This window comes from Amblyomma maculatum, chromosome 5, assembly GCF_055883805.1.
Source record: "Amblyomma maculatum isolate TAMU_Amacu chromosome 5, ASM5588380v1, whole genome shotgun sequence".
NCBI lineage: Eukaryota > Metazoa > Arthropoda > Arachnida > Ixodida > Ixodidae > Amblyomma > Amblyomma maculatum.
The window spans coordinates 96,130,780-96,140,492 of NC_139348.1; the positions used below are offsets into that span (position 1 = coordinate 96,130,780).

The window sequence follows — 9,713 nt, forward strand, 5'->3', positions numbered from 1 at the left end:
CATGAGCAAATAGCTGCGTTCTAGTTACCTAGTGGTTGGTATTTGATGCAAGTAATCACACATGTCACTGTGCTATACATAACCAAAATGCATGATTAAAAATTTACACTACCCTTCCTGGAAAAACCGTCTTCTTCGAAACGCACGTCCCTCCACAGTACATGAAGGTAACAAGTTCAACAACACGAAACACAGCAGATATCGCCGACTGTAATGGCCAGCACAATCAGCAGACGAGATGGGTCCACGCAACTGGAGGTGCGCGCAGATAAGTCTCTCGTCTCACGAAGGGGCGAAGAGCCAGCAGGAATGAGATGCACAGAGTAAAAGAACCGCGACGAAAAATCGCGACTTTGGCCGATAAGCTAACACGCAGAGAATTCACAGCGCCAGGCTACGCAGACGACGGTTCTAATTCAAAACGAGCGGAGTCGTAACGGCTGCAGCGGTTCACGCGAGGACGAAGCCACGCAGCGCAGTCGGCGGCGCCGTCAGGGCGAGGGGAAAATTTAGGCGCGAGAGAAGTCCTCCTCCCCGCTTTTTCTTTCCTCCTTTCGCCCCCGCTTGGGAGAATTAGACGGGACGGAAGTGCCCCTGAGTTTCCGCGGCCTGACGCTAGTGCATGGCAAACTGTTCGGTGGATATTCTGTCAACCGCTGCCGTTTTCGTTTAGAGCAAAAGAGGCACTGACGAAAATTCATAGCACGTCTCAGATTCAGAGTAAGGATCAAACATTTACGCATACAGTTAAAATTTCAGTTGTCTAGTGAAGTGGGCTGTTCTAGTTTCGTTTAAAACAAATCAGTAGGTTGAAAGACAGCAGATGTATACGTAGTCTCGCGAATGACGCACACGTAGACAGTCATAGTTTAATACAGTGATAAAAAAAACGACATTTAATCAAGGAAATGGGCGTAAGCAGATATGCATAATTGAAAATTGCAGCAAGCAATAAAAAAATGTCCTTCAAAGTTAATTCATTGCACTCATTCATCAAAACGGTACATGCGGCTAGAAAATTAAAGTCTCAAAATCTTTCTGGACGGTTTGTGCACATAAGGAGCTGGCCTTTCGTTCCTGTCTGTCACCTTCTTAGCATAATTGACAAAAAGTATTCTGAGAAATTTCTCACATATTAAAGAAGCGGACCTTATAGCATGGCTATTGTCAATGCCTTCCGGACAACTCAGCCAAGGTGAGTCCTCAAGTGCTGGCTGGATTAATATTTGTAGGACTTCAAGGACATTTGTGTATGGTAGATGCACGACAGCTTTTTCAAAAAGAGACACAACCTTGTCCAAGAGGGCTACAAACTCTGGTTTTGGATAATGCGGTCCGCTAGAATCTTGTCCTCGCAGAATAGTGTACATGGGGCTGCTTCTTTCGCTGGTTTCAAGAAGGATAGCAAAGGATAGCACAAGCGTCACACCCGAAGTCACTGATTAACTTCACAATGTATCCAGCGATGTAAGCTAAACCAGAATACGAGACAGTGGGTAATGGGATGACAGGAGATACCATCATTTCTTTCAGTTCCTCGGTTACTGATTGCGGCAGAGCTGAAATGATTTCGTCGGTGTCGACACTAGGTGCCTTGGCGCGCAATACAGCGCGACATACAACTCCTATAGTCACATCTGAATAAATAGCACAGAGAAAAGCTTTTATATTCATTATTGAGGAGTGTTCCTTGAGTAACAGTGGCGTATGTGTAATAAGCAAAGCATTCTACCAAAATAATGGGGCAGCGATTGCTCTCTAAGGCAGGCATTATTGCACAGATAGTTAGAAGGAACTATATCAAAAATATACATTAAACCAACATTTATTTGCAAAATTAAAATAATGTTTATAATACAACATAAAACATTTGCTGGTCTATAAATTATAGCAAAATTGAAAACAAAACTTAAAAGCATTTACTCTGACGTTATACTAATACTTTATGTCATGTAAGCATTGTGCAACTTACATTACATTTTTATAAAATTATTTTCATCTTCGGTATTACCTCGATGGTTTCTCATCTAGCGCTGAAAGACGGTTTTGCCATTGTTGCTGTTATGTTTGCCTTGAAGAAGCTTCGATGTGATCACTGCTAATTCACTTTTTTATTCATCTTCTTGTACAAGCTTGGGAAAAAATTAAGATTAAAATGAACAAAAGTAGATACCATGCCGTAATACATGTCATATGCTTGTCGAGCGTTTGCTGAGCGACAGTGTTTTTTAATATAAAGACTCCATTCACGTGCGTAGCACGCAGACAAGATCCCGCTGCAGCATCTACCTTCTGTAATTTTTCATTTAGGGGCTGCACTCACCACGAAACCCGCGGGTGACAGCGCGAAACCAGGCAAAAGCCACCCGCCGCCACTGAAGCAGATGCGGAGCGAACAGTGAGCAGGTCGCGCCCCTTGCGGCGGCGGAGAGCGTGACTCAAGGAGAAAAGTTCCCATTGTTCAAGCGGCGATTGAGAAGGCCGTAAGAAAGAGCGCGCGCTCTCTCCCTCGAGACCGGCCGTGCCGCTGCAAAATAATTGTCGCGCTCGCTCACGCGCGCTCGCTATGACCGTTGGCGGCTGCGAATTTCGACTACGCGTGCTGTGAAAGTTTTTTTTTCTTCCGGTTATTCTTGGCAATTTTAAAACTTTCACAGCACGCGTAGTCGAAATTCGCAGCCGCCAACGGTCATAGGGAACCCAAGCTCAAGTTTGGTCGCGCAACGACAGCGCCGCGCCTCCCCTGGTGGCCAGCCGGAAAGGCTACTGGGGCGGAGCGTAGCAGACGCTGCCTGTTTCTTGCCTGTTTGACAGCGGGGGCGGCGCACGTGTACACGTGCTGTTAGCCCGGCAGCGAAGTATCCTTGCGGCTAGTTTGGTGCGCTGCTTTGACAAGGTGTTGAAGAGGAATTTTCGAAATGGCAGAAACGGCCCAAAGAAATAAGAAGCGGGGTCCGAAGTATTGCTGCGTCGTCGGCTGCCACAACAGTGCAGACAACACCAAAGGGTGCGATCCGCCTGTGAAACTACCGATTCCCAGGCAGATGGTACGAGAAAAAAAGGCGACAAGCCTGGATCACCGCTGTACGAAGAGTCAAGTAAGTCATGAAAGCCTTGTCTCGTTTTCTGATTTGACTGTTTCAGTTACTCGTTTTTGTTTCCTAACGCGACGCATCGCGACTACAGGACCATATATCGAGATCGCTGCCTTCTCACAGCATGTGTGTGTGTGAAAGCCAAGTTACGGTGGCATGGTGAGGCTGTTTTATTCAGCTTGTTTTGCTTTTTTTTAAACGTAGCCGTCATTGTTGAAATTCCCACTCGTATGTGATCGTTGCGCTGTTAGTTGAATTCAGTTCAAGTACGTACGTTGTCAAATGTTTGACGCCTGCAATTTATGCGTCAGGCAAGCATCTTTCTCGTGTCAGAACAGACTGCTCACAATTTCAACAAACGTCGACATTGTTTTGCTCGTTCACTTTGTTGTGCCTCTTTATTATGGCAGCATTTTAAGTTGTGAACGTTACTACTCCTAATATTGTCGAATGCTTAAAAGCTCGGCGGCTCTACCGTTTGCCACCTTCGGAGCGTGTGCGATTTTGTTCATGTGTGTGCGTTCGTTTCTGTGTGGTCGTGCATGTGTGCGAGTACATGTGTGTTTGTGTGTCTTGATAGTGGATAAGAGAAAATGTTTTTCTTTCTTGTGCAGTGCCGATGGAACTCAGTGGCTGCCAAAAGAATATACGCGAATTTGCAGCACACATTTTGTGGGCAACAGCAAGAGTGACATCAGCCAACATCTTTCCTACATCCTAACCATTTTCCCACCTGTCTACAGAAAAAAAGGCACCTGATCAGGAAAGGGCGCAAAGGTATGAAACCAAAAATGTGATGCTGCCAGTAGAGGTTACATCCTCATGTTTTCAAGTGTGTTCTGTTGTTTACGATCTAGGTAGAACGAGAGGAAGAAGATGGTTTACACGGTATGAAGGAGCACTTAACAAGGGGGGTATGCGGGAGGATGGGTGAGAAGTAGGTCATGGAGTGAAAAAAAAGATTCTTCAGTATGTATTTCTCAGCCTGGAACTATGGATCCTGTGGCCTACAAAAGAAATGAAAGCGACAGTACCAGGCAAAACTACAATACCAGTTGGATTGTTAGTCACCACCTAAGTAGGTTTGGTGAAGATACACCCTCTTACAAAGGGACAGGCTTTGGAAATGGCCCTGATAAGGAATATATCTAAGGTGAACAATTCTTAAAACTTTCAACAAAGAAGGTGGGTTGAGACATACAAAACAATAGAATAATAACCACACAGTGAACTGCAACTGACATGCAAAAAAAAATGTTTGAGGGCAAGCTCAAGTAGCAAGTGATAAGGAGGAAATGTGTTTGGAGAAACATGTGCAGCTTATGAAGGGCAAGAGGCCACAGTCAGAACTGGGCATGGTCTTACTGATTGGTTTCCGATTGAGAAAGGGGTGAGGCAAGGCTGCATACTGTCGCCCTGCCTATTTAACCTATATGCAGAGTGCATCATGAGGAAGACCGGTCTGGACGAGTCTTCAGCTGGAGTGAAGATCGCTGGAAAACGCATCAACAACCTTAGATATGCGGATGATACCACTTTAATGGCAGAAAGTGAAGTGGATCTCAAGAGACTTCTGATGCGCGTACAAGAAGAGAGTGAGAAGTTTGGGCTTAAACTGAACATTAAAAAGACGAAGATCATGGCGTCTTGCCCTATCAAGTCCTGGAGCATCAATGGACAAGAAGTGGAAGCTGTGACAGATTTTCTGTTCTTGGGCGCCAAGATTACCTCGGAAGGAGACTGCAGCCATGAAATTAGGAGACGCCTGCTTCTGGGAAAGAGAGCAATGGTTAGCCTTGACCGCCTAGTAAAGAGCAGAGACATTAGTCTGCCAACCAAGATCCGTATAACCCGTGCTATGGTCTTTCCAGTTGTAATGTATGGATGCGAGAGTTGGACTGTGAAAAAGGCTGACCGCCGAAGAATCGACGCGTTTGAATTGTGGTGCTGGCGAAGACTCTTAAGAGTTCCTTGGACTGCCAGAAGATCAAATCAGTCGATATTGTCGACCATAAACCCTGACTGCTCATTGGAGGGTCAAATTCTAAAGTTAAAGCTCGGCTACTTTGGTCATCTGATGAGAAGAGAGGAGTCGCTGGAGAAAGATTTGATGTTGGGAAAGGTTGAGGGTCGCCGGAGAAGGGGTAGGCAGCGAACGCGATGGTTAGATGGCATTCTCGAGGCATTGCAGATGGAGCTATGTGATGTTAAGAAGATAGTGAGAGACCGGAAAGTGTGGCGTGACATGGTCCATAGGGTCACGAAGAGTCGGACACGACTGAACGCCTGAACTGAACTGTGCAGCTTATGCTATTGCGGAGGGAAATAGTGTGTATGTGTGCTGTGAATAAACTGTACAATTAACGCTGTGAGGGATTGTTTTTCGAACAGTTATGGTGCAAAGGGAACGTTCCCTTAGAGATATTTATTCCAAACATATTTCCTCCTTATCCCTTGCTACTTGAGTTTTCCCTGGAACCTTTTTTTTTTGCATGTCAGTTGTGGTTTACTGTGCAGTGATTATTCTGTTGCTTTTTCCTTCTCACCCCCATCCTTTGCAGAAAGTTTTAGGAATTGCTCCTCTTAGATATATCCCATATCAGGGCTCTTTCCAAAGCCTGTCCCTTTGCAAGTGGATGTATCTGCACCAAACCTGCTTAGGTGGTGACTAATCATCCACCCAGTATTATAGTTTCTCTTGGTACTAGGGCTTTTATTTCTTTTGCAGGCCACAGAATCCCTGGTTCTAGGCTGGAAAATACATACTGAAGAATTTTTTTTTCACTCCATGGACCTGCTTTTTTCTCACCCATCCTCCCCTTCCACACTCCATGGACCTACTTTGTTCTCACCCACTTTCCTCCTCCCCAGCTTTTTTTTCTTCAGAAGCAAAAGCATATTTAAACCCCTGCCAGCAATGATTCAGAGGAACACAAGTCCACTCGGAAAGGTTGGCTTGACCTGCGAACTGAGGCGTATCCCCTTTACCCTTGCTCAGTGCTCCATCATATTCTGTTGTTTAATTTTTTTATGAAATTGCAGTGCCAGTGTATATCGAACAATAGATGCATTGGCATGCATTTAGTGAGTACATTTCAAGGCAGGTTTGCTTGCAGCCTACACAAGATTCATAGTAACCTTGGCTTTTGATTGCGAAATGCAGGTGGCAGACACGCTTCAAGAAGGAAATCTCATCCAGACAGCTTGTTGCAAACGATGAGCATTCATGACAAAGTACAGCTGATGAAGCAACAATGCAGGCGCCGGAAGCCTCCATTCTTGACGATGTGCACTGTGACTTGAGCACAATGGATTTCAGCGATGCATCTGTGGAAACGAGCATAGCTACCTCTTTGCTCGACGACCCGAGTGATTCACATCCTTTGGCGCTTGTGTGTGGTGCAGGACAAGAAAGCCATTCCACTTCAAAAAAGAGGGACGCTGTAAGACACCTTTTAATTTTGAGCTCCTGTTTAGTCAATGTAAATATAGCATGACACCAGTGCAACATACATTTGCTTTTAATAGTGTTCCTTCAACTTCCACAGGGAGCACAAAAAACTTGTCTAAATACCTCAAATTTTTGTTTAATTTTTTTTCAGACATGCCAAACAGAAGAATGCACTACTTCAGGAAAGCTAACTATACTTCTCTCAGCAACAAATGGCACTGAAGCATCTGCTCAAGTCATGCACACAAAAATGACTCACAAGGTTAGATGATGATGGTGTTGTTCCTTATCTGTTGTGTTTAACTGTGGTTTTGTCTTGCTGCTAGCAACCCGCCTTTGTTTTATTCCAATCGTACTTGCATTCTGGAGCAAATTTCATTTTTAATTTCTTGTTCCTGCATAACTTTGTTTTTATTTTATAATGGCCATGCTTATTTTCTCTTTATTATTCATTTTACCTTATTGTATTTCCTTTTTCATTTCATCATTCTGTATGCTTATCCTATCCTGAAGGTTGCAAGCACAGATGGAAATAGGAAGCGAAAATGTGGATTTTATGGCTTTGAATCCTTAAAGGAAAAAGAAGAGGCACTGCAAGATATGTGCGGTGTGACGCTGCAAGTTTTTTGCCTCCTTCTGAACTTGTTGCCAGCACCGCAATACAGGTGCAATGCAATGTCAAGGGAAGACAAGTTATGCTTGTTCCTTGCTAAGCTACGGCTTGGGATAACATACAGTGCCCTGGCAGCTACGTTCAGTGTCACATCCACAACAGTATCAACTGTGTTTAAAAAGACACTTGATATTCTATGCATTGCCCTGAAGGATTGGGTTTTCATGCCTTGCAGAGAAATAATCAAGCTTTCTTTGCCTGCCCCATTCAAAGAAAACTATCCAAATTGCACCCTGATAATAGATTGCACCGAGGTACACACAGAAACACCATCAAACCCCGATTGTCAACACATGCCGTATTCACATTACAAAGGAGGATACAGGCTAAATGTGTTGATAGGTATAATTCCAAATGGAATGATAAGTTTCATTTCTAAGGTTTATGGAGGATGGCATACAGACTCTTTCATAACACAGGACTCTGGCTTCCTGCAGCTTATCAAACCAGGGGACAATTTTAAGTGACAAAGGATTCCCAAGCATACCGACAACTGTAGAGGGTAAAGGTGCAGTGCTACTTATGCCTCCTTTTAATTCAGCGGGTGGACAGCTTTCTCAACAAGACATGGAGAAGACATACAAGATTGCGTCTGTGCGCATCCATGTAGAAAGAGTAATTCAAAGGTTGAAGATATATCATATTCTAAGCAACAGAGTACCGCTAAGCCTGGTCCCACACATGAACAAAGTGGTGTCAGTGTGTGCTGCCCTTGTAAACATGCAAGCACCAATCATTAAGAAGTAGGCCTGCTTGGTTTGCTGTGGCATCCATAAATTGATTTGTAGGCATGGATTGCATTTGTAAAAGATGACATTTGAAAAAAAAATAGTTTTGCAGTTTTATATTAGCACACTGTGACTTGACAACTGCAATTATGTGCACTTTGTGTAATAAATGTGTTCTTCAATTGGAGTACTATTTTTCATTTGTAGTGGTTTTATTTTGTAGTGAGAAGTCGTGCGATGGTTCTGTAATGTGTTCTTGCACTGCAAAGGCATGTTTTTTTATTCAACTGTACAAAGGTAAAGAATGCAGAAATGAAAGTATTGGACACAAGCCAGTGCATGGCTCCAATTAATATCACAGTATTTATCTTTGGTTTATTGATTGTGAACTGTAACCTGCTACAGCAAACAAGATCACTTAGACAACACAGACTGGCATCAAGTATGCAGTAAACTAGGTCGTAGGCCAATGTGCAACATAGTATATGGTACTCAATTGTAATAATGAAACATAATGAAGGCTTGTGATTGTTTCCCTTCTTTGTACAAAAAGCTTGCTATAAAAAGCAAGCAAAGGCTTGAAAAGATAATATATTGCTATAATAGAGTAATAGACTAGCATTTCACTTTGTAAATTACCTTATTACACCAAATCAAAGCATTGTGACTACACAGACGTGCAACAACTATACAATGCTTTGAAGCCAGACTAGCTAAACCTACAATTGCAACAAAAATTACTCTTTAAATAGGGTTGACTACAGTGTAGTAATAGAAACAAAATATACATAACAGTTCACCTTTAACAGGGCCGAAATCTAACAGCAGATATATAGGTCACTTGAAATATGCTAGATATGTACCGCAAAAAGTTTGATGTGGGGAAAGTATCATTCATCAGTCCATAAAAACATAGCGTGGAAACCTAAAACAAACCTTGAATCAAAAACTTGAAATAAAAATACTCCATCTTGGGGATAAGTTCCCACAGAAAAGCCTCGTCCCGAATTACTTTCACTATTACTGAATGTTTGGGACTGTAGACATAGAAAATGGCCCACTGCAGGTTCAGAATATACATCTGGACTTGAATTTGTGTATAATAAGCATGTGTGGTTCTCAGAACAATCAAATCTCTATCAAACATTAAGTAGGGGAGCAAGCTTCGTCTTTCTTCATAGTTAATGAAAGGTTCTTTCCTGTACTTGAACGTACACTTGATCTCAATCAACACGGTTTCACTGCCAATTTTTGTGAGTCCATCTGGGCTACAGCACAGCCATGGCTACTGTGGAAGCACGACGAGTCCTGCCTAGAACATGAATAATGGAGATTAGTGTTTGAGTTTAAACGTACAACAAATAGGAAACTAAGCATGCCAGGAATAACTCGTGATGTAAACTGGTAAGTGAACTCACCTGCACATTACGGATGCTAAGCTTACGTTCGAGCTCTTCTCGTGCTATGGCTTCTGTATTGATGCCTAGTAAAGATATTTACACGCCAAACTTCAGAGCAAAGAAACTATGAACATCACGCTTTGTGTTAAGCTTGTAGTAGAACAAGTGAATGCAGTGTTGCGACACCATAACTAAGCACTGAAAATGTTTCTTTTAAACAAATTTCTGTGCTGTTGGAAACATACCATAGCGCATTGCAGCACTTGTGTATGACGATGTCTTACAAAGGCTAACAGCAGCTCTCTCCAATCCTTCATCATTCCTTTTTGTGCGTATGGCATGGGCTTTCGTGCTGCTTATGCAAAG

The 9,713-nt window shown here is 43.1% G+C and overlaps 1 pseudogene; it reads left to right on the forward strand.

Annotated features, from left to right (window-relative positions):
- Positions 1–6,348: 6,348 nt before the first annotated feature.
- On the forward strand, positions 6,349–8,180 carry LOC146188832 (uncharacterized; annotated as a pseudogene).
- The last annotated feature ends 1,533 nt before the right edge of the window (positions 8,181–9,713 follow it).